Here is a 26,560-nt window from a genome sequence, read left to right as displayed (position 1 = left end):
TATAAACAACATATTGGGTATTGTTAGTTCATCTGGATGTGATGTCAGTGATGCATGTGCTGCTAAGCAGGGAGACCAGCGCTAATCAGAACACGGACATTTGACGCACACACCCTCCTCAGACTCGAGTACCATTGGTCCAACTAGGCTTAATAAACTCTAGCCTTCCACATCCCCAACACACCTTCTGACAAAGAATGGCGAAACGCATATTGCAGCTGCAGGGACACGCTGACCCAATCACACTGCATGTAAGCATCTACACTTTATTTGTAGGGATGAGCGAGTATGCTCGTTACTCGAGTTTCTCCGAGCATGCTCGGGTGGTCTCCGAGTATTTCGGCATGCTCGGAGATTTAGTTTATGTCCACGCAGCTGCATGATTTGCTGCTGCTAGACAGCCTGAATACATGTGGGGGTTGATTAACAAACAGGCAATCCCGACATGCTTTTAGCTGCTGCTCAGCAAAGATCTTTACACTCTAGTCAAACAGTCTTTCTACAGCAATTCTACTGTGTGCTAGAGAGTAGGGAGCAGAGATACTCAGAGAAGGGAATTCCTAGAATCTAATTGTTTGAATATAGTATGCAGATCTTTGGTGAGCTGCAGTTGAAATGAACTTCCAAAAGAGCATGCAATGGATATTGAAACACCTCCAAGGCATAGTGTTTGGGGGAGAAGAAAACAAAATAAGAAAATTAAGAAATTACAAAAATGATAACTTTGCAATGCCCAAAAGATAATTAAATAAAAAATAGATACTCTTTAAACCTTTAGTTATCATTTAGACAGATGCTTATTTGAGAGTCATACATTGTCCAGATACACATATTTTGAGCATTGATCGCATACTGGTTAGTAGGTACTGGATTATTTGGCTATGTATGACTAGTAACCAGTCTGTTGTATGATAAAACTATTTCAGTCAAATGTTGATAATGCAATGACAGCAAACATAAGAGCAGCCTGCCAGCAACTGTGAAATGTTATAATCATCTTGGTCTGCATTATGAATTATTCCTTTCTAAATATAAGTAGAGGTGGAGATCCATACCTCCCAACAGATTACTGCCAAAAAATAAGACTCACCCACGATCAGTCCAGAAATACCCATGAAACAATCTGGAAATGTCTTCTATGCAGAAAACTGAGAGACGGCTCAATGTTTATGTGTGCAATAGGGCAAGTTATGGGGATGACGCTCTTTGTTTTCAATTTTTTAACATCACTTTTCGAGACCTTTAACTTTTTATTTTTTTCTTTGCTAGAATTGTATCACAGCTTGTTTTCTTGCACTAAAAGCTGTAGTTTTCTTTTACATTTTAAGTTTCATAAAAATGGGAGTAAGCTAATTAATATTTTTTATTTTACAGGGAATCGGTCAGCAGGATTTCTCACCCCAAACTATGTACATATAGCCTTTTCAAAGGCAAGTCCAGCAATACCTCTTCCTGGCCAGTCTGTTTCTCCATTACTGAGAAATCAGCATTTGAATTGATATGCAAATGAGGCTTAAGAGCTATAGTACATCTGAAGCCTCTGTCACTCCAGCTCTATTCCACACAGCACTGCTTCTTCCTGCTTGACTGACAGCTTCTTTGCCTGAAGTCACATAGGATAGCGACTGTCAGTGAAGCAGAAGGAGGCGGCGCTGGGTGTGGAATAGTTGAGTGACAGAGGCTTCAAATCAACTGTTAAACTGCTCCATTTGGCCCTGGCCGGCACATGTGCTGTATTGAGAAAATTCTGCTTCGTATATGCAGTCTACACCACATCTGCAGTAAATATATGGCAAATTGAAACCTGGATAGGGTCAAAACACTTTCCCAGGTTGGCCTGATCAAGGTGCAGACCATGACCAAGTTCTTTTTGGAGGTTGGGTTTTTGAGGTGGTGCTATTGTCTGTTATAGGAGATCATTTTAAAAATATCCATGGAGGAAGTGTAATGGGATCATAAACAAATCTATGGGCATTACAAGGGTATATTCCCGTGAAGTGTCATACATCGGTGCTTGACTGTTTCTTTCATAAGCAAATGGATTTCTAGAAGCTACATCCAAATCGATGGGACAGTTTGTAACAAATTTGCTAAGTGTGAATTCACTCTTACACAGCATGAAATATCTTGATAAATGTAGGCGCAGTGTATGATCAATAATAAGCATGTTCTGACCACAACTCTAATACTAACTGAACAGATTTAAGTACTTGGCATATGACAAATGGTTGGGTGTTGACCGAGGTAGGACAATTATGTTTGTGCTAATTTTGAAATAAATTCTGTGCTCCATTCTTTTTAATGCAAATTGTAAATTTTCTCCTTGTTCTATCCATATCAATTATCTATCTATGTGACTGAAGACTTTTGAATCCCCCAGAGCACGCACTGTGTGCTACGGAGATTTGTCTGTAAGCCAGGAACGGCAGTGCTGTATGCGATATGCATACTCCTGGGCAGAAGCCATCTAGAGCGTGAGGCTAGTTGGCTGCAGACTTTTCATTTTAGACCGGACAACCTCTTTAAAGTTTTTATGAAATAGGAGAGTGATAGCTGCCACTTAAAAGCTCACTGTTCTCTCTTTTTACATGCCATCCACCCTGTCTATCTGATCTACTACTGGAGATATGAACAGTGCTGAGATTAGAAAAGGCTGCTCACACTGCTGCCTACCCTATCTGATCTAATACTGGAGATATCAAGAGAGCTGAGGTAGGAAGAGGCTGCTAACACTGCCGTCCACCCTGTCTATCTGATCTAATACTGGAGATATGAGGAGTGCTAATGTAAGAAGAGGCTGCTCACAGTACTGTCCTCCCTGTCTACCTATTCTTTTAATGAAGATAACAGGGGTGTTGGGGTATGAAGGCAAGAAGAGGTTGCTCACACTGCTGTCCACCCTGTCTATGTTATCTAATACTAGAGATACCATGAGTGCGGAGGTAAGAAGAGGCCGCTCACACTGCCATCCACCCTGTCTATCTTATCTAATACTGGAGATACCAGGGATGCTGAGGTAAGAAGAGGCTGCTCACACTGCTGTCTGCCCTGTCTATCTTATCTAATACTGGAGATACCAGGGGTACTCAGGAAAGAAGAGGCTGCTCACACTGCTGTCTGCCCTGTCTATCTGATCAAATACTGGAGATACCAGGGGGGGTGCTGAGGTAAGAAGAGGCTGCTCACACTGCTGTCTGCCCTGTCTATCTGATCTAATACTGGGGATATCAGGAGAGCTGAGGTAAGGAGGCTGCTCACACTGCTGTCTGCCCTGTCTATCTGATCTAATACTGGGTATATCAGGAGAGCTGAGGGAAGAAGAGGCTGCTCACACTGCTGTCTGCCCTGTCTATCTGATCTAATACTGGAGATATGATGAGTGCTAATGTAAGAAAAGGCTGCTCACACTGTTGTCCACCCTATTTGTTCTACTAGTGGAGATAACAGGGGTGTTTATGTAAGAACATGGCCAGTGTGAACAAGCTCCAATATTTTGCATGCATACCAACTTAGGCTACTTTCACACTAGCGTTTTTTTGCATACGTCGCAATGCTTCGTTTTGGCGAAAAAACGCATCCTGCAAAGTCGTCTGCAGGATGCGTTTTTTCCCCATAGACTAACATTAACGACGCATTGCGACGTATTGACACACGTCGCAACCGTCGTGCGACGGTTGTGTCGTGTTGTGGCGGACCGCCGGCAGCAAAAAACGTTACATGTAACGTTTTTTGGTGCCGACGGTCGGCCATTTCCGACCGTGCATGCGCGGCCGGAACTCCGCCACCACCTCCCCGCACCTCACAATGGGGCAGCGGATGCGTGGAAAAACAGCATCCGCTGCCCCCGTTGTGCGGCGCTTGCACAGTATGCGTCGGTACGTCGGGCCGACGCTAGTGTGAAAGTAGCCTTATACTTCAGTTCAGTTTTCGGTTAAGTTTTTTTCCCAGTTAAGTTTCTGATTGCTGAACAACTGCTGTGACCTGCAAATAATATATACTATGCGATATTTTATTTCCAGGTCACAGAAGTGGAGCTACTAACTGCACATGTATTAATATTGTATGACAGATTCTTGTCAGTGTAACTAAATGGGGCTGTTTAATGTGCTACAGTGATTTTCTCCCTAAATGTGGCTAATGGGGAAATGTGATTGATAAATTACAGGTAATTAGCATTTATTCAGAATTACACTTCCAATCTTTTCTATTTTTTAATTCGCTGAGAACAACTTTACGTGAAGGAGAAGGTGAGAGATTAATAATACAACTGTATTTTATCATTGATCATCATCAGTTGCCCCACAGTAAAATCCATCCTCATTAGTGATGAGCGAATATACTCGTTACTCGAGATTTCTCAAGCATGCTCGGAGATTTCGTTTTTCTTGCCGCAGCTGAATGATTTACATCTGTTAGCCAGCATATGTACATGTGGGGGTTCCCTAGCAACCAGGCAACCCCCACATGTACTTATGCTGGCTAGCAGATGTAAATCATTCAGCTGCGGTAAAAAAACAATCTCCAAGCACTTACAAATACTCGGAGGACCCCCGAGCATGCTCGAGAAATCTTGAGTAACGAGTATATTCACTCATCACTAATCCTCATCAGCAGCATGACTGAAGGCATTGATGTCTAGAACACAACTCTTGTAAGATCCATCACTAAATAAAATCACGGTGTGCAATTTGGCACTTCTAATATATAATTGCCTAGAATACTACTTCCTGCAATTTGTGCCAACTTCCGTGGCTTTGTCCGGAGCTAATGTCCGGAGCTAATGTCCGGAGCTAATGTCCGGAGCTAATGTCCGGAGCTAATGTCCGGAGCTAATGTCCGGAGATAAGTGACGTCACCAGTGTCCTACACCCAGGCAGAGCACAGTGGCCCCAGGCAGAGCACAGGGGCCCCAGGCAGAACATGGGGCCCCAGGCAGAACATGGGGCCCCAGGCAGAGCACAGGGGCCCCAGGCAGAGCACAGGGGCCCCAGGCAGCATATGGGGCCCCAGGCAGAGCACAGTGGCCCCAGGCAGAGCACACACCAAATCGGAGGCCGAGGGGCCCCGCCAACCAAATCGGAGGCTGAGGAGCCCCGCCAACCAAATCGGAGGCTGAGGAGCCCCGCCCACCAAATCGAAGGCCGAGCGGCCCCGCCCACCAAAGCGGAGGCCGAGGGGCCCGGCCCCGCCCACCAAAGCGGAGGCCGAGGGGCCCCGACCACCACATCGGAGGCCGAGGGGCCCCGCCCACCAAATCGGAGGCCGAGGGTCCCCGCCCACCAAATCGGAGGCCGAGGGTCCCCGCCCACCAAATTGGAGGCCGAGGGTCCCCGCCCACCAAATTGGAGGCCGAGGGTCCCCGCCCACCAAATCGGAGGCCGAGGGTCCCCGCCCACCAAATCGGAGGCCGAGGGGCCCCGCCAACCAAATCGGAGGCTGAGGAGCCCCGCCCACCAAATCGAAGGCCGAGCGGCCCCGCCCACCAAAGCGGAGGCCGAGGGGCCCGGCCCCGCCCACCAAAGCGGAGGCCGAGGGGCCCCGACCACCACATCGGAGGCCGAGGGTCCCCGCCCACCAAATCGGAGGCCGAGGGTCCCCGCCCACCAAATCGGAGGCCGAGGGTCCCCGCCCACCAAATCGGAGGCCGAGGGTCCCCGCCCACCAAATCGGAGGCCGAGGGTCCACACCAACCAAATCGGAGGCCGAGGGGCCCCGCCCACTAAATCAAAGGCCGAGGGGCCCCGCCCACCAAAGCGGAGGCCGAGGGTCCCCGCACACCAAATCGGAGGCAGAGGGACCCCGCCCACCAAATCGGAGGCCGAGGGGCCCCGCCCACCAAAGCGGAGGCCGAGGGTCCCCGACCACCAAATCGGAGGCCGAGGGTCCCTGCCCACCAAATTGGAGACCGAGGGTCCCCGCCCACCAAATCGGAGGCCAAGGGTCCCCGCCCACCAAATCGGAGGCCGAGAATCCCCGCCCACCAAATCGGAGGCCGAGGGGCCCCGCCAACCAAATCGGAGGCCGAGGGGCCCCGCCAACCAAATTGGAGGCCGAGGAGCCCCGCCCACCAAATTGAAGGCCGAGCGGCCCCGTCCACCAAGGCGGAGGCCGAGGGGCCCGGCCCCGCCCACCAAAGCGGAGGCCGAGGGGCCCCGACCACCACATCGGAGGCCGAGGGGCCCCGCCCACCAAATCGGAGGCCGAGGAGCCCCACCCACCAAATCGGAGGCCGAGGGTCCCCGCCCACCAATTCGGAGGCCGAGGGTCCCCGCCCACCAAATCGGAGGCCGAGGGTCCCCGCCCACCAAATCGGAGGCCGAGGGTCCCCGCCCACCAAATCGGAGGCCGAGGGTCCCCGCCCACCAAATCGGAGGCCGAGGGGCCCCACCAACCAAATCGGAGGCCGAGGGGCCCCGCCCACCAAATCAGAGGCCGAGGGGCCCCGCCCACCAAATCGGAGGCCGAGGGTCCCCGCCCACCAAATCGGAGGATAAGGGGCCCCGCCCACCAAATCGGAGGCCGAGGGGCCCCACCAACCAAATCGGAGGCCGAGGAGCCCCGCCCACCAAATCGAAGGCCGAGCTGCCCCGCCCACCAAAGCGGAGGCAGAGGGACCCCGCCCACCAAATCGGAGGCCGTGGGGCCCCGCCAACCAAAGCGGAGGCCGAGGGTCCCCGCCCACCAAATCGGAGGCAGAGGGACCCCGCCCACCAAATCGGAGGCCGAGGGGCCCCGCCTACCAAAGCGGAGGCCGAGGGTCCCCGCCCACCAAATCGGAGGTCGAGGGTCCCCTCCCACCAAATCGGAGGCCGAGGGTCCCCGCCCACCAAATTGAAGGCCGGTCCCCGCCCACCAAATCGGAGGCCGAGGGTCCCCACCCACCAAATCGGAGGACGAGGGGCCCCACCAACCAAATCGGAGGCCGAGGAGCCCCAAAAGTAAGTGCGCCCCCGGGTGCAAAAGTAAGTGCGCCCCCGGGTGCAAAAGTAAGTGCGCCCCCGGGTGCAAAAGTAAGTGCGCCCCCGGGTGCAAAAGTAAGTGCGCCCCCGGGTGCAAAAGTAAGTGCGCCCCCGGGTGCAAAAGTAAGTGCGCCTCCGGGTGCAAAAGTAAGTGCGCCCCCAGGTGCAAAAGTAAGCGCGCCCCCGGCCCCGGGTGCAAAAGTAAGCGCGCCCCCCAGTCCCGTGTGTGAAAAGTGCTGCTGTAAAGCTGGTAGCGCTGTTCAAGCACCATGTATTTCCTTCAGGAAATGCCCATCTGCCTAGAATACTACTTCCTGCAATTTGTGCCAACTTCCGTGGCTTTGTCCGGAGCTAATGTCCGGAGATAATGTCCGGAGCTAATGTCCGGAGATAATGTCCGGAGCTAATGTCCGGAGATAAGTGACGTCACCAGTGTCCTACACCCAGGCAGAGCACAGGGGCCCCAGGCAGCATATGGGGCCCCAGGCAGAGCACAGTGGCCCCAGGCAGAGCACAGGGGCCCCAGGCAGCCTATGGGGCCCCAGGCAGAGCACAGTGGCCCCAGGCAGAGCACAGGGGCCCCAGGCAGCATATGGGGCCCCAGGCAGAGCACAGTGGCCCCAGGCAGAACATGGGGCCCCAGGCAGAGCACAGGGGCCCCAGGCAGAGCACAGGGGCCCCAGGCAGCATATGGGGCTCCAGGCAGAGCACAGGGGCCCCAGGCAGAGCACAGGGGCCCCAGGCAGCATATGGGGCCCCAGGCAGAGCACAGGGGCCCCAGGCAGCATATGGGGCCCCAGGCAGAGCACAGTGGCCCCAGGCAGAGCACAGGGGCCCCAGGCAGAACATGGGGCCCCAGGCAGAGCACAGGGGCCCCAGGCAGCATATGGGGCCCCAGGCAGAGCACAGGGGCCCCAGGCAGCATATGGGGCCCCAGGCAGAGCACAGTGGCCCCAGGCAGCATATGGGGCCCCAGGCAGAGCACAGTGGCCCCAGGCAGAGCACAGGGGCCCCAGGCAGCATATGGGGCCCCAGGCAGAGCACAGTGGTCCCAGGCAGAGCACAGGGGCCCCAGGCAGCTTATGGGGCCCCAGGCAGAGCACAGTGGCCCCAGGCAGAACATGGGGCCCCAGGCAGAGCACAGTGGCCCCAGGCAGAGCACAGGGGCCCCAGGCAGAACATGGGGCCCCAGGCAGAGCACAGGGGCCCCAGGCAGAGCACAGGGGCCCCAGGCAGCATATGGGGCCCCAGGCAGAGCACAGGGGCCCCAGGCAGCATATGGGGCCCCAGGCAGAGCACAGTGGCCCCAGGCAGAGCACAGGGGCCCCAGGCAGCATATGGGGCCCCAGGCAGAGCACAGTGGTCCCAGGCAGAGCACAGGGGCCCCAGGCAGCCTATGGGGCCCCAGGCAGAGCACAGTGGCCCCAGGCAGAACATGGGGCCCCAGGCAGAGCACAGGGGCCCCAGGCAGCATATGGGGCCCCAGGCAGAGCACAGTGGTCCCAGGTAGAGCACAGGGGCCCCAGGCAGCCTATGGGGCCCCAGGCAGAGCACAGGGGCCCCAGGCAGCATATGGGGCCCCAGGCAGAGCACAGGGGCCCCAGGCAGCATATGGGGTCCCAGGCAGAGCACAGTGGCCCCAGGCAGAGCACAGGGGCCCCAGGCAGAGCACAGGGGCCCCAGGCAGAGCACAGGGGCCCCAGGCAGCATATGGGGCCCCAGGCAGAGCACAGGGGCCCCAGGCAGCATATGGGGCCCCAGGCAGAGCACAGCGATATTTTGGACCACTGTGCGGTGTTTCAGACCCCCTGTGTGATGTCTGGGGCCCTGTTCTTAAGTATATTAAAGATTAAAGTAACGTATATTACAGTATATTATAGATCAAATTTGACACGTTTATGAGCACCATTGAGTGATATACTCAAGAATGACATAATTTTTCAACATTTTATGGTTTCAAACTGTAAACACTCAGAGTTTTTTTTACTTCAACCAGAAAACCTTAACGGTTCATAAAAAACTTGACTGTTCAGGATATGATAAAAGTCATAGTATTCTGAATCTTTAACTTATAAAGATACCTTTACATGGGGTGATTATTGGTTCCAGAGAGGCTTTCGGCCGATAATCGTACACATGGCTGGTGACAGGACAATACAATATAAACGTTCAAAGGTAAACACTGATAACATTAAAATCTAATATATAATTGCCTAGAATACTACTTCCGGCAATTTGTGCCAACTTCCGTGGCTTTGTCCGGAGATAATGTCCGGAGATAAGTGACGTCACCAGCGTCCTACACCCGCTCAGGGTGGACAAAGATATATGCCTTCGTGGTGCGCGGCACTTTTCTGATTGGTTGCCGCCTGCCGCGAGCGACCAATCAGAAATGTGCCGTACTGTCAAGAATTGTCAAGAGCTGGTGAGTGCAGCCATTTTTTGTTCTTTCTTACTATTATTTATTAATTGTATTATTCTTACATTTGAATAAATAAAGTATATATGGATTCTAGACTCCCGATTCTTTAGAATCGGGCTGCCATCTAGTAGATTAATAAAAATATGTTCAAGTCTAGATATTCACATTAAGCAGTCAGGCAACCGAGCAAGCAATGTGAGAAGACCACAGGTCACCCCTTCTCTGATAGTATGGTCCAACCATGGAACCAGGACTGAAGAGGTGGGTCCATGCCCGATCAGTAGATGGGATTTGCTTCTGGCACTTAGGATAGTTGAACCTGCAAAATGTTGGCTGAATCATCTTAATGGGACCTCTTGACTTGGAGATAAGGATTGGGCAGTTGGGTTTCAAGTACCCCCAGCACTTTTGTTCTCAAGAGAGATAAAGTTTTGTTACAGGTGTCCTACAGCGCCTGTCTCTTATCTACCCATTCAGAACACACGCATGCTTGGCTAAACTAATTATGCTTTTGTTCAAGAGGGCAGATGGGCTAGTTTATCGACCAAATTAAAGTTTTTCTGAGAGCTATTTAAAACATTGACTATGTATGTAAGGTTCTCCAGACCAAATTTCGATGGACTGGCTGACCAACTAATGTTCTTCTCAGATGTCAAGGGAAAAAAAGAAAATTTCCAGTGGAAGATTTTTACATTTCTGTTTCTTTGTTCTTGTGGGAGACAGGCCATTTTTGAAGAGCAGTCTAGCAGTGACTTCTCATTTCTCCATTGCACATGCTTGTCTGACAGGTATCCATAGTGTATGGTCACCTTTATTGTTGTAGAAATGCAAAGGTCGTTGAAAGTGGAACATATCTGATTGTTGTGAGTTCCTCCATGGCTTCTTGCAACCCGTATAACCCTGAGGTAGACCTAATAAAGAATGAGCCTCAGGGACAAACTCCCGAGAACATTGGATATCAACTTCATATATCATTGGCTCAATTAACAAATGTTTCCTACAGATTATCATGTGTTTTTGCAACAATTTCTCTTCCAGAATGATCTAAAACCTACCCCATCCTTTTTAATGAGGGTGTGATAGCTTCTCGTTAATTCCTCTCGGGGGGTGTGGTTGCAGAAACATAGTTTCTTGTCAGTCTGTTTGCCACCCAATGCCTGTCTAACCTGCCCAGCAACATTTTCCTTGGCTGAGAAGAAACCAAATAAAATATCTGTAAATCTCCAACATACGCTGTGCAGATAGGATGTGCCCCATGCAGAGAAATGGCGAAATGCATAAAAAAAATTGGACTGTACTCGAATTCCATTTTCACAGACTGACAGAATGGAGAAGATAGAGAATTTTTTTTCTTTTTACATCTTCTCCACATCTGAAAAAATCGGATCACACTGTGCTAGTATGATCAGATTGTGATCAACATAAATAGATCAATTTTCTTGGTTGAGAGAAAAAATGGTGGTGTGACCCTAGAGAAGAGAAAAGCACTGCCAGACACCATTGGCAGCGACTCATCTCCCTAGAAATCAAAAGTATCGCCAATTGAAAATCCAAAGTCCTGATCCTTCTCTCCCCCAACATTATTTGTTGGGGAAGATTTATATAAATCAGATGATCAATCAGTTCCGCTGATTTTCACATAGTGGAGACCTATGCAAGAATCTTTCTAACCAGACCACCAAAAATGGTGTCATTCATCAGTCTCCTAGCCAATATCACTGATACCGTATGTTGCCAGATACAGACTGACATCATCACCAACAGATACTATATGATTCACCAAGAAAGTAATCTCCTGTGAATGAGGATATTAACAAACCTGATATCTGACAATCGCTGCTAATAACACCCTGCAGTGACTGGAATTAGGTGGATCTCGGCAGCATGAATGTTTGAGGGATAAAATGATGAACTATGGAGGTAAGTGAATATTTTGTACACCTGCCTCATAATCAAAAAATGTCAGCTTTGCATGGTGACTATCCATGACTGAGTGCTCCAGATCACATCACACAGTCCAGGGTGCTGATACTGTGATGCAATGTTTTCATTGGAGGTTTCAGTCAAGTAGTACAATATGTTATCTGCTGAACACCGAGAAAATACAATAGTAATTAAAAAGTGAGTAATTAAAGGAACACTCAACAAAATTCAATTCTCAGTAAATATAGTGCCGAGGGGGCGGGGATAAAGTCTCTCTTTAGTAGTCATGCACCGCCCCTGAGGTTCTGCACAAGGTACTGTATATTGCCTACATATTGCTATATTATTCCTATACTTACTCAAGTTATCTCTCCTCCAAAAGGAAGAAAGCTGGATTTCTTGTGCCACCCATAGAACATAATTCCCATATACAGTATGTCAATTTCCTACCCCTTAACAGCCCACAAGGAAAAACAGTACTCCCTAGATCTCTAACAAAGGTCTCTACCCTGGGCCAACCACTACCGTACTCTACACTGACAAGGAGCAAGAACCTCAAACAAATGTCGGTGGATGAAAGTCTTTTCAATTTTTAGTACACCCTGTTTGGCGAGATCAGATATTGACTTATTGTATAGTAGCCTCTGATGGTGGCACTAGAAAGAGACAGGTTCCTTCCTCTTGGAGAACTAGCTTGCATACTGTTTTTTAGGGAGCATTCCACTGGTTTTCAGTAGAGGAACCGGTACCCCCTAAACCAAAGAAAAAATAGTATATACAAATAAAATCATCATTCCTATGAAACATACTTGGTTCTGTAAAACTCTGGGTGGCTACTACCATAGTGACCATTACAGCTTCTCCTACAGGACTCCTTAATATGCCTAGTACTGCAATTTTAGGATGCTCCGTTCAGACATTTTGTTCTTAGGAGAGATGAGGGTCCCTCAGTCAGACTCCCAGCGATCAAAAGATAAGATTACCTCTTATCCTTCCCTTAGAAGATAACATATTAATATGACACAAAACCTTGAAATGAGTGCTGATTTACTTGCTGCATCATTGATCACTGGTCGCTGGGCAGAAATCTGCTATTGGTAACTCTCAAGGACGTTAAAAGCCTGCTGATTGTCTACGTACAAGAGACGGCCATTTTCAGCAGACCATTTAATAGTCTGCTTAGGCAGTCCAACTACACATCCCTGTGCAAGGAGTGATCATTCTGTGCGCAGATCATTCCATTGTTCTCGGCAGCACTTTTTTATATGGTACAAAGTGCTTCCGAGAACAATGATTTTTAAGTAAGTTTTAAAGCACTACTTTTTTTCACCCCTTGAGTAGTGCTTTAAATTTAAGTTCACTGCCCCCAGTCACATACTCACCCTCTTCAAGACGGACACTTGTTTGTTTTTTTACCATTACCCGTTACTATTAATTTCATCCACTTTTAATCTTCAAACTTTTTCCAGTTAGGCTACGTTCACGGGTTGATTTTTCATTGTCTCTTGTGCATGTTGATAAAGTTTCGTGCCCCCCCCAAATAAAAAACATGACGCAACTTCCTTATGTTTTTGCACCAAAAATGCAGCGAAACCTGATAACTGCGTTTTTTGCTATTTTTTTTCATTTATTCATTGTTTTCTACGGGTGAAAAAACGCTGAAAGACGTGACATGCTGCAGTTTGCAAAAACGCAGCAGTTTTCCAAATCAGTCGGGAAGAAAAAAAAATAATGTGTGTGCATGAGTTTTCCAAAAATCTCCTAGCCTTTGCAGGTGGTGTAAAATGCAGTTTCAAATTTGCATTAAAAAAAGCAGCAACAACGCAACGTGTGAACATAGCCTTAAAGTGAAAGTGTTTTGCTGATGGGTAAAATTTTTTCTTAAGCTTATAGATTGCTTAGGAAATGCTTCTAATTGTGCATTAACACAAATAAACTGGTTAATCCGGGTCATCGACTGAAATTACAGTTCAAAGCAGTGGTCTCGGAGCTGTCCGGGCAAGACGCCCTGACTATTGCTCTGCAGCTGTACGTACATGTAGTTCTTGCTGAGCTACAGACCATTACTGCCACATAGGAATGAACCCCGAGGGACCACCGAGGGACCCAGGACAAATACATATTTTTTATGGCAGATATGTATATATGTATATGATTGCAGCACATTTATGGGGCGTACGGTACCTCAATATCTCCCCCCATAGTTATTGGTACTGCTATTTCTCCATGGTACTGCTATTTCTCCATGGTACGTAATCGGTATTTCTGGTATATTAGCTGCTGGCTGAGGTTTGGCCGGGCATTCCTACAGAACATGTAGGATCCTGCTCCGGGAATAAGGTGTTTCCTGATGCAATAAAACATCAATTAATGACAGAACCATGTAATGGAGGAAGAAAGAGAAGTCGTCATTACAGGCCTGTAAGGTATCGCAGATTACTACTGATGGAGGTTCGCTATGGCAGCTAAATAGTAGTTGATTGCAAGCGTTAATTACAGATTTATGACCAAACTTTGGATGAACTCTACAGCATCGTGCCACGGATAGTTATATCTATGAGATGGTTAAAAAAAGACAATCAAACCATGTTGACCGAGAGGAAGACAAAAACCCTACTAGGCACATGCCGAACGTCCCATATTAAAGGGTTCTTTGCTTGTTTTTGTGGCTAAGTTCCTGCCTGTTGAAGATCTCTGCCAACCCAGAGTGGTCGTGGACCTTTGCTGCCTGTGATTCTTCTGTTTCCACATCAACACAGTAGCAGCTCCTTCTCGTCTGATCTGCCCATTCGTTGAGACGTCACTGCCAATGTTGTTCTGATTGACAGCCAGCTCCCCGCTGCCTAACTACGGGCAGCCGGCTGTCAATCAGCATGACGTTGGCAGTCAGAGAAGAGCAGAAGAGGTCAAAGGAAGCAGGAGAGTCACTGCTCTGTGCCAACAGACATTGTCGGTAGGCAAAACAAGCAGGTAGTTAGTAACTACCTGCCTGCTAGTCCTCAGCCCCATAAGTAAAAAAAAAACCCAATATACTCCAGACATTGGAAAGTTATGAATTTCTGTAATATACTTTATTACCTTATTTTGCTTCCTTCTCTCCCAAACACTATGTTCCAGTGCTGTTTCAATGCCGTGGTAATGCTCCTTCTGAAAACCCTTTCAACTGCTGCTCAGCAAAGATCTGGACACTATGGGGCAGATTTATTAAGACTGGCGTAACACAGAAAAGCAGTGCATCAGACTTACTGAAACAGAAGGCGCTGAGTCCATTAAGAGGAGCATTCCATTTAATGAATTTTGCACCTCTAGTAAGTGATGTGTGCCTCCGTGCACTGCGCCAGTCCCTGACTGTTGTCCTATTTGTGGTGTACAGCGCGCAGACATTTTTGATCAACTTGACATCAGTATGTAGCCGAGCCCCAGTCACATACATGTTGGTGGAGCTGAGTGAAATTGGTGAAAAAATACCAGAAGTCGAAAAAAAAAAAAGAGCAGAATTCCCCACTACGTAAAGAATTTTGCGACTTTTCAAAGCTTTTATGCCAGTTTTCTAAATTAGAAGCGTCAATAAATTGACCCATATACAGTCATGGCCGAAAGTGTTGGATCGCTTGAAAACGTTCCAGAAAATGAAATATTTATCCCAGAAAATTATTACAATTACACGTTTTGTTAGACACCTATTTATTTCCTTTTTGTGTATTGGAACAACACAAGAAATCAGCGAAAAAAGGCAAATTGGACATAACCCAGAAAATGATCCAGACCAAAATGTTGGCACCTTTCCAAAATTGTACTTAAACAACTTTGTTTCAAGCATGTGATGCTCGTTCAAACTCACCTGTGGCAAGTAATAGGTGTGGGCAATATGAACATTTCTCGTTACACATATTTGGAGCAGCTTTAGTCACCGCTCACGGCATTGTGATTGGCAGCTGTTTGCACTCCACAACACTATAATTAAGAGCTCGCTCTGCAGCTCATCTGTGCAGAACCAGCTGTCAATCAAAGTGCTGGAGTGCGCTTACAGCCGCCTAGTACAATGCTGTAAGCGGTGGCTGTAGCCGTGCTGGCCATGCCTCTATGACTGAAAGATGGCAGCTCCCGGAAAGGAATAAAGTTCATTTTCTCCCAGTAGCCGGGCTTTCAGTGCCATGGACCAGCTGCTTGCTAACGTTATTAACCTGCAAATTAACCCTACATCTGTAAGGTTATCTGTGTTTGGGGATATGACAGGTTCCCCTTAAGGGGTGATGTACAGATGAGTGCGGTTCAACCATCTATTTACCGCAAACCTCAGGTTCATAATACTATCCTGAGGGCGAATAGCTCACACCCAAAACATAGAATTAAATCAACTCCAACAGGGGAATACATTTGTGCCCCAAGCGCCTGTTCAGATGATGCACCCAAGAATGTAACTGAATTATCATATTAGCACCAGTAAACCTTAAAAAAGACTTGCCCACCTTTTAGGACATTTTTTGTAATGTAAATACATGTAATTGAGATGAAAAATTATTTTTGCTATTGGATTTCATTATATTTTTTAACTGTTTGCTTTCTGTAGCCTCTATGTTGCACTGTCGCTTGCTGGCTGCGGAATGAGTTAACTGAGAATCCATCAGTCAGATGGTTATGACAGTCAGATAGGAAGTTTGTACTTGGCTTTTTTGAGCTCCTCTCCACTGTTTTTTTTAATGAAACCCAATTGCAAACATTATTTTTATCCCCAAATAAATGGATTTGATTAAAACTAAATGTCCCCAAGGCTGAAAAACATCTAAAAATTCACATTATTATTGTTTAAATACATCATAAAGAGTATGTTAGACTAATAAGGGTTGTAGTTGAGAATTAAACGTTCACTTAATTATCTAATTTCAAGTATTATTGGTCTAAGTGACAAGGGGTCTTTGTGAATGTTTAGGATATTATAAAAAACAGAGGAAAAAAAGGTAAATTGGACATAATTTCACACAAAACCCACAAAAATATAAAAAATGGGGGTAAACAACTTTGTTTCAAGCTTGTGATGCTCGTTCAAACTCACCTGTGGCAAGTAACAGGTGTGGGCAATATGAAAATCACACCTGAAACCAGATAAAAAGGGGAGAAGATGACTCAATCTTTACCTTGTGTGTCACACTAAGCATGGAGAACAGAAAGAGGAGAAGAGAACTGTCTGAGGACCTGAGAACCACAATTATTCTCTGAAGTGTCCAGCCATGAGTCCGGATCTAAATCCCATTGAACACTCGTGGAGAGATCTTAAAATTGCTGTTGGGAGAAGGAGCCTTCAATATACTCCAGGTGAGAGATGGAAGAAACTTGTTGATGGTTATAGGAAGTGATTGATTGCAGTTATTTATTCTAAAGGGTGTTCAACCAAATATTAAGCTGAGGGGGCCAACAATTTTGCCCTGCCCATTTTTGGGGTTTTGTGTGAAATTATGTCCAATTTGCCTTTTTTATCAGTTTTTTGTATTGTTCCAATACACACAAAGGAAATAACTGTGTGTAATAACAAACGTGTAATTACAATAATTTTCAGGGAGAAATACTTCATTTTGTGAAACAATTTCAAGGGTGCCAACAAGTTCGGCCATAATCACATATACATAGATACACTTGACAGCAGACTGCCAAGCAGCACCATAGTTCCCCTCTTTGTAGGGATTTTTTCAACGATCTTAAATATGTGAGATACATGTCAAGGAAAATACAAAACCTCGTCGCTGAACACATATATGACGTTGGGGCTTGTTCACACGTGGCATTTTTTATGCATTTTTTTCTGCATAAAAAACTCATGCCATGGCCAGAATAGCGCCCACGTGTTTTTGATGAGTGTTTTGGTGCATTTTATTAGTTACTAAAACCATTTTGATCCCAATGGGGTACAACTGAAATATTAATTCTGAAAGAATGGACATGCTGTACTTAGAAAAAAAATGCAAAATAAGAATCGCATTGCGTGAATGAGATTTTATGAATTTCATTCATTTTGCTGTTACTGTAAAATATTGCGTATTTTTCCCACGAAAGAAACACACATAAAAACCTCATAAAAAAAGCTACGTGTGAACAAACACAGATATGAGCACACCTTGGGTATTTGCACCAGAATTTACTGCATCAAAAAACAGTGCGTTTGAAGGAAAAATGCTGCAATGTGTGAATATTTTATGAAAATTTTTACATGCATTTTTTCCCCCTTTCCTTTGAATAGGTGTAAAATGATGACTATTTGAAAAAAGATGATGTCAGGAAAGAGAATGATCAGGCATGTTGAATTATCATGCCCCTTCTTTTTTTGCTTTTGGTAGGTAATATGTTGCCTGGCAGAGTTTTATCCCACTCTCTCCTCCGAAAAAACATGGACTAGCATCCATTTGGAGTTTTGGGTGGTCATCTGTAAAAAGTATCACTGTATACGGCAATAACAGACTTTTCGTGTACTAACGTCACTGGCTCCACAACATTTCTGATCAGTTTGTCATCCGCGTTACGTCATGGTTTCCTCTGGTTGGCAGGTCTCACCTTTACTTATGTCACACTAAGGACTATTCAATATAAATTAAAGGGAGGGAACTTAAAGAAAACAGTCCATGTATCTGTTTTCTAACTTGCATTAGATTCCTCTATCCTGCCTTAGAGGATACAAATTTGATTATTTATTCACAAACAACGCTGTGCGCTCATCCTTGGGTTGACGCCAAAGGCATCTTAGTAATTACATCAAATCTGGTCACTGATGTTATAGGTATCGAGTAGGAGAAAATTAAAAATGTCCGTACTACATGATAATCGTTTCTCAAAGTGGGCATATGCCTTAGTGCGCCTGCAAGTGTGTAAATGAAAAATCGTCCAAGTTTCATGGAGAAAACTTGGACCATTTCTTTTCTAATTGTCATCAGAATTTCATCTTTGTTCCAACAGTTTGTCCATTTTTATGTCTACGATTTCTGGCGTACATGCCAGAAAATGCTGCACAATAGAGCACACGTTCGCTCTGTCAGCACCATTATAGTCTAAGGCCCGTCGGCACACACGCCTGAATCCTATTTTGCTGGGGGTTCGGTTGGCCCTGACAGGACTAACGAACGGAAGCCAGAAAGCAAGTTGTATGGCCATCTTGTAGCCAACGAACAATAGACATAGCTATCAAGGGAAAGAAAAGCTTTGCAGTCACAATTTTGTCAATTCTACAGTGTAATTGTGTCTCCTCAAACAATGGATTATATAGTTCGTAGATAAAAAAGGCAATCTTAGGGTCATTACTCTCTGACTTATTAGGTACAAACTATCTGCTATGATGTCTCCAAAAAAGAGAAATGGATATCTGTTTTTCTTTCTCTACAGGACACATTATACATAAAAACATACTGAGCTGTGTAGCTGTGAATCCAGCACTAAAGCTGCAGGATAATCTGCCTGAGCCTCTACCTTTGTGCTTTGTCCTACTACTGTGCTGACTATTTTTTCTATCACCTCTTTTAAGGCCCCCACATAAATTAGACAAATTTCGCCTAAAGTTGAATATCCAGGGGTTCGGTCCACAGTGTGATGTGTATGAGGGCTCCAGACAGGTTATGTTGGGGAAGATAAGAATTTGGCATGTCTGATTATGGACTGCTGGTGTTTTTGTTCTCAAAGAGATAAATTGCCACCCGAGAGCACAGAGGTCACAGGAGCACTCAGCATAGTGAGCACTAATGTGTATCAGAATCGGATGAGACGGCTGTCAGCTGAAAAGCTATCTAAAGTGTATGGGGATCTTATCAGCGCACTATTATCTTTCCATGTTTCACATCTGCTTGAGGAGGTCAGACAGAATCTGATTCATTGGCCTAAACAAAAGAATTTGATATTGTACAACTGGTTTTAAAAACATGCTGGAAAATGTCTTTGTCATTTAATGGTCCCTGTACTTTCAGATAACTTGATCTCATTTGATAAAAATGTGATAAATATACAATCTGATAATTACTTAAATTATATCTTTGTACCGCTAAGTAAATCACTCCATTAGATTTCTCCCTTCTGAGTAACTTTCTGTCTACTGTTTGCTGTCAAGTGTAATCCACTGCCTGTTGTCAAGTGTAATCCACTGCCTGTTGTCAAGTGTAATCCACTGCCTGTTGTCAAGAGTAATCCATTGTCTGTTGTCAAGAGTAATCCACTGCCTGTTCTCAAGCTAATCTGACTGTAGCATAGATGGATTGCAGAAAGTGGGGACAGATCTTTGTCTCGATTTTCCTGCTCTTCTCTCTGTCAAACTACACACAGGCATAATTCAATGAGCTTTTTAGGGAAGCCGAGTCATTGGACAGGGGCAATGAAGAATGTGATAGAAGAAAGGGTCTAGAAGAGGAACTGCCCAGAGTGAACGGCAAGTTACAAAATACGAGAATTGGGACAGTTCCATACTAGACTGCTATGCGTACCAAAAACAGTTTTACCTTTTGAGGGATGAGGCCATGTTTTTCTACAAATCTTGTGGGATAGGAAATGTAACCAATTATGTCATTTTATTTTTTTTATTAAAAATAAAAAGAAAAGAATTAGGCCACGTTCACACATTCAGTATTTGGTCACTATTTTACCTCAGTATTTGTAAGCCAAAAACAGGAGAGGGTGATAAATCCAGAAGTGGTGACGTGTTTCTATTATACTTTCCCTCTGATTATCCCACTCCTGGTTTTGGCTTACAAATAGTGAGGTAAAATCCTGACCAAATATTAAAATTGTGAATGTGACCTTAGACCTTGGCAATATGCATGGCATCTATAGATGGGAAGATGTCTCCCCCAATCATCATTTCCTAATATGACCCTTACAATAATAAAGCCAAATAACAGGAATATCCCTGTGGGATATGTGCATTCAGCAGATTAAAGTACACCCTACCTCACTAATAAAGATATAGAGATGAGCGGATCGATCTGTGGGACTCCAGTCCAGGTCAGTGGCCCATGAACCTTCTACCTTCTGCTGTCCCAGGCACGGAATTGGATTTGTCGGGGCTGGTGCGACGTTATCTGTGTGTAATGACGCCAGTCCTGGCCAATCAAAAGCCGCGCCGAGGACTTCGAAAGGTAAGAGATTCACGGGCCTCCCATCAAGCGGTCGCGTACCACTGGCCTAGAGGCCGCACTGGAGTCTCACAAATGGATCTGCTAATCACTACTCACATGCAGTATCCAGACCCACAGTCTAACGCTCTTAGTTATGCAGGTAGTACTAAGGTACGGAAGGGTTCTTTACAGTTAGAGCAGTCAGACTGTGAAATGCCGACACTATAACAGCTTTTAAAAAAGGGCTGGATGATTCTCTCAGTACACATAACATTGCGGGCTATAGTCAAATTTAATGACCAAAAAATGGACAGTATAATTGGTGGAGAAAGGTTGAACTTGATGGACCGTAGTCTTTTTTTCAACCTATGTAACTACTGTACAACATGCAACACAAAACTCCAACCATACAGTATGTCCACCATTGAGTAGCCTTTTTGCTCTCTAAATAAATACATGATGTATTTTGCACCGATCCTGTATTATGCTGCAGCGTGAGGCTGAGGATCTGGAAGTGCATGGTCACGCCCCAAAGCACTTCCACACACATATGCATGGATATTCAAAAGAGAACTTCTCACAAAGACCATCGCTTTGTGGTCATAAAGGCATCAGAGTGCTTATCTTTTAAAGGGATACAGAGTCATATTAATGCTTTGGGGATGTAGAAGTTACTAAAATGTATATTACATTTGTCCTCAAAGATGGACAACTCCTTTAAAGTTCCCAGGCCCCATCCCAATTTCTTAAGCATCAGTAATAGTTTCAGTTTTCTAATCCTTTAGGACCCTCCTAGGACTCTACCACCACTGTGATTGCACCCTGGATAGATATATATGCCTATAGGTACTGCATATACTGTATATAGTGTGTGCGGTCAGGTATTAACCCATTCTTCTACAGCCTTCATTTCACAAACACTACAGAATCAGCCGCCCCTACAAGGAATCCTGGTGTCTAAGCATTCAGACTCTGCACCATATAATTGAGATACAATCTTCTCAACATGCCAAGAAAACAAAGGCAGGAATATGTTTACAAGCCAAGGACGGTACACAGGGCAACCGCGAAATAACCCAATCAGGTATGTACAGATGTAGCAGAGCCAATTTTGTACAACCCTGCTCCTACGACATGCCACGCCAAATGACAAACCCAGCTCTTCATTGCTTTGTTGCACAATTACATGGACAGAACAGGCGTTTTATGCTAATAGTCATATGTTAGTGCATGTTGGGAGTTGTAGTTTCACAAGACCAAAACTTTGTCAAGAATTTGCCACTACATAAAAAACTATATATATATATATATATATATATATATATATATATATATATATATATATATATATATATATATATATATATATATATATATATATATATATATATATATATATATATATATATAGAGCATATTCATAAAATGAATCAAAATTTACAGAAAATAGCCAAAACGCCGTTAGAGTCTGAATGGGCATTTACAGCGCAGAAAATATTATGTGCCGTTAACCTTTTAAATGCCAACGCCGCATATCTAAAAGATTCCTATAAAATACATTAGTCTGTAATAAACCGAAACTTTAAAAGGGCCATAAAAACCTAATAATATCTGCGACCTATAAAAATACAGATTACAACAGCTCACACATGGGCACAGACATGTTCCCCGGCGCTGCAGATGGGTGAGATAAAGTAAGGGTCATCGCGGAAGGGATTATATTGAATAACAGCCATTTTCCCTTTCCTAATCGATATGGCTGATAGCAGGGGACAATAGCGGAACCTTAGTATTTATAGAGAGAGAACACAGATTGGCTGCAGCCTGACGATCGGATGGTTATGGAGAACATAAGGCAATGTGGGAAAACTGGAAAAACATTTTAATAAATGAATGAATAGAAATATATATATGTGCATCAATATGGACATCAATATATACTATAATGTGAGTGAAGCAGGGATATAACACAGGCAAATAAAATCAGTATTTTTGCACTAGCTCTGGTGTAAGCCTTGCCTGTAGGACATATATGGGACATACTGCACAAATTACTGCAGAGCGACATATATTGGACAGGCTGATGCAAGGAATACATACTTGTGAGCATACAACATAAGTCCATAAACCCATATGCATATATGGCAAGAACCATAAAATTCTGCATAGACGTATCCACCGACTCCGCCACTCTATACTTTATTCCGAGCGCTCCTTTATTTCAGCCATATCCCTTTAATGCTATACTGCCACTATGATTTTTTTTCCAGAATCAGATTTTACCTGCGCTGCGAGGTTTTACAAATCCTGCGACTTATAAATTCAGACCTCGGTCTTGTTGAGTAATCCCAGTCCAGGCGTTGTCTGTAGTACCTGTCTCCAGAGCTGTCAGGTCGATGTGACTCAGGGTTACCTGACTGAAGATGTGCTCTACTGAAAACAGCCAAGCCCAAGGTTTGAGGCCTGGGAGGAGCGAAGGGAGTTGTGCCCTTCAGGGAACCAAACAGGTTTGTCCTACAAAAATTCCTCCGTCCTCATCTTTCTCTTTCTCTAAGTGGGCATAGCTGCCACATTCTTCACATTCCCACTGAAGGCGTCATCGCTGACCCAGTCTCCTGGAAACAGTCACCGAGCTTCTTTTTTTCATGTTTAGTCATTGACCAACCATGGTCAGGTTGAAAGATTTTTAACCATTGCTGACAATTATAGATTTTTCCACCACAAACCAGTTTAGCAGCTTTGAGGAACACAAGACATTATGGGTTTTTCTGACTTTGCAGAAGTGTATTGTGGAAACAACGATGACAGATCTATAAAACGCTTCTTGTCCCCGTCATTGCGTGTCACGTGGAGACACCATGTTTCATTATTCGTCCTTCTTTCTCCAGGTACAAGTGTAAAGTGTGAGTCTGAATGACCGGTCATCATGTATTCGGCATGGAGAGATGATCTTCTCTATCAGTAAGGATTGGTGATGAGGGAACATGTTGGGATATCATGTTATCTGAGCATGCGGTGTCTTCAGCATGCTCGAAAACTACGTTGGAGTCCCCGCAGCTCCATGTCTCGCAGCTGTTCGACAGTTGCAACACATGCGTGGATTGCCTAACAAACAGACAATCCGATAGATGATTCTGTAGGAGATAAGGGTTGCATCATTTAAATTTTAAGGCCTAACCATTTTGTCCTTCAGGAGATAAGTCGCATATTTCTCCTCTTTACCCGTTGGAAGCACATGAAGATTCTACTGCTCCGAGAGCTCATGTGCATCAGGGAGTCAGGAGAGATAGCAGACAGTTGGTGTATGGCCAGCCGAACACATCTGGAGCTGAGCCTGTACCATTTAGAAATATCCGCCATCTTCTTAGGTTTCATGATTAGAATATATCATGGTTACATTTAGGATAGTCTAATACAGTGATCCCCAACCTTTTTCACCTCGAGAGCCATATTTAGCTCTGAAAGAGCATCGTGAGCCACATCCAGAGCCCACCTCCCGAATAGTGACATCAGACCTTCCATTACTTGTATAACGACAACCAAAACTTCACCGCAGAAATCACACCAAAGCAGTATACTTCCAACTAGGGGTTCCCACCTTACACTCATTCTGTATTCTTCTTTCAAGAAGTCCCTCCCCGCTGTTGCATCCAACTTTAAGCTCTCCCTCTCACTATGTCGAGCTTAGTACTTAATTTATCTCTTGAACCCCAATATATCTGCATCTAACTTTACTCTATATGGGGCTACTCACAAAACTCACCATCTGGAGACCTGCTCTACCTAGTGTGCTAGACCTGGTGCTGATGCACCAAAACATATCAGTCAGCCACGAGACACACATCATAGTCCTATGAGACACATGTGGCTCCCAAGCCACAGATTATGAATCCCTGGTCTAATACTTTCCTTTATGGTTTTTGCTATTTTAAAGGCTGGAGTCTAATATTCCTGATGTTGGATGCAGATGAGCTTTTACATGTGGCTTTACAAGCGTCTTTTCATAATTGCTGGTAAACTTTTTTTTATATAGAGTAATAGGGATCATGTCTTGACTTTAGTATTTCCCATGGTGAAAGCAGAAGATCCCAATTCAAACTTTCTTAGACGAATGCTCATAAATTAATTAGAGATCATCCACCTGATGTGAACTTTCATCATTTGCAATAGAGAATTTCCACAACTAAATCCACCTTGAAATCAAAACGGTTTGGACTGGAGTGGATTTTATTGTTGCCGATTTTCAGCTTTAGACAAGGAAAACCAGTAGCAGATATGTCTTGTGCAGAAATACCCCTGAAGGAGATGTCCAAGGCCGACATCAATATGAGATCGGTGGGGGTCCGACAACCAGCAACTCAACCAACAAGCGTGTGTGCGTTCTCAATAGGGCAGAAGAATAAGCTGTTATCAGACACTGCAAATGTTGGGCCTATTCACATGGTAGAAGAGACACGACATACTCATACGTGGTTAACCCGTTCCACCAAAATGAACAGGCCTTGGACCACAAATAACTGATAGGTATAGGCACATATACATTGGGGAAAATAAGTATTTGGTACTCTGCCGATTTTGCAAGTTTTCCCACCTACAAAGAATGGAGAGGTCTATAATTTTTATCATAGGTACACTTCAACTGTGAGAGACAGAATCTTAAAAAAATCCCGAAAAATCACATTGTATGATATTTACATAATTAATTAGCAATTTATTGCATGAAATAAGTACCGTTTTTGATACAGTAGATAAACAAAACTTAATATTTGGTACAGAAATCTTTGTTTGCAAATATGTTTCCTGTAGTTCTTGACCAAGTTTGCACACACTGCAGCAGGGATTTCGGCCCACTCCTCCATACAGATTTTTTCCAGATCTTTCGGGTTTCGGGGTTATCACTGGGCAACATTAAGTTTCAGCTCCCTCCAAAGATTTTCTATTGGGTTCAGGTCTGGAGACTGGCTAGACCGCTCCAGGACCTAGAAATGCTTCTTACGGAGCCACGCCTTAGTTGACCTGGCTGTGTCTTTCTAGTCATTGTCATGCTTGAAGACCCAGTTACAACCCATCTTCAATGCTCATACCGAAGGAAGGAGGTTGTTGGACATAATCTCCCTATACATGACCCCATCCATCCTACCTTCAATTCGGTGCAGTCGTCCTGTCCCTTTGCAAAAAAGCACCCCTAAAGTATGATGTTTCCCCCACCATGCTGCACGGTTGGGATGGTGTTCTTGGGGTTGTACTCATCCTTCTTCCTCCATCACAGGGATTTGAGTTGATACCAAAAAGTTATATTTTGGTCTCATCTGACCACATGACCTTCTCTCTACTCAGGATCATCTAGATGGTCATTGGCGAACTTAAAACGGATGTGGACATGTACTGGCGTGAGGAGGGGGACCTTGCGTTGACGACGTAGTGTGTTTCTAAGTGTAATTTTTGAGACTGTGGTCTCAGCTCTCTTCAGGTCATTGACCAGATCCTCCCGTGTAGTTCTGGGTTGATTCCTGACCTTTGTCAGAATCATCCTTACCCCATGAGGCGAGATCTTACATGGAGCCCCAGACCGATGACGATTGACAGTCATCTTGTGTTTTTTCCATTTTCTAATAATTGTGCCAACAGTTGTTCCCTTCTCACTAAGCTTCTTGCCTATTGTCCTGTAGCCTATCCCAGCCTTGTTCAGGTCTACAATTTTGTTCCTGGTGTCCTTACACAGCTCTTTGGTCTTGGCCATGGTGGAGGGTTGGATTGCAATTGAGTGTGTGGACAGGGGTCTTTTATACATGTAATGAGTTCAAACAGGTGCAAATAAAACAGGTAATGAGTGCAGAGTAGGAGGCTTCTTAAAGAAATACTAACGGGTCTGTGAGAGCCAGAATTCCTGCAGGTTGGTAGGTGATCAAATACTTTTTTCATGCAATTAATTATTTAAAAATCATACAATGTGATTTTCTGTTTTTTGATTAAATTCTGTCTCTCACAGTTGAAGTGAACCTACGATAAAAATTCCAGACCTCTTTATTCTTTGTAGGTGGGAAAACTTGCAAAATCAGAGGGGTGTCAAATACATATTTTCCCCACTGTAAGTTTATGGTCCCACGTTGTAAGTACGCCCCTGCGGATTTGTGTGCTATAAACCTGCTGCAAATTACAGTATAGAGAAATCTCAT

At 45.1% G+C, this 26,560-nt stretch overlaps 1 protein-coding gene across 18 annotated transcripts in view; it reads right to left on the bottom strand.

The window, feature by feature from the left end:
- ZNF185 (zinc finger protein 185 with LIM domain) overlaps positions 1–22,822 on the bottom strand; it is a 138,550-nt gene extending 115,728 nt beyond the window's left edge. For all 18 annotated transcript variants that reach the window (XM_077285412.1, XM_077285420.1, XM_077285416.1 and 15 more), the window contains exon 1: positions 22,668–22,822. The gene's annotated coding sequence lies outside the window, so the exon portion shown is untranslated. The remainder of the gene's footprint in view (positions 1–22,667) is intronic.
- Between the last annotated feature and the right edge of the window lie 3,738 nt (positions 22,823–26,560).

This window comes from Ranitomeya variabilis, chromosome 2 (assembly GCF_051348905.1).
Source record: "Ranitomeya variabilis isolate aRanVar5 chromosome 2, aRanVar5.hap1, whole genome shotgun sequence".
NCBI classification, from domain to species: Eukaryota; Metazoa; Chordata; class Amphibia; order Anura; family Dendrobatidae; genus Ranitomeya; species Ranitomeya variabilis.
The sequence above is the reverse complement of the archived record's forward strand: the minus strand, read 5'-3'. Positions and strand labels throughout refer to the sequence as shown.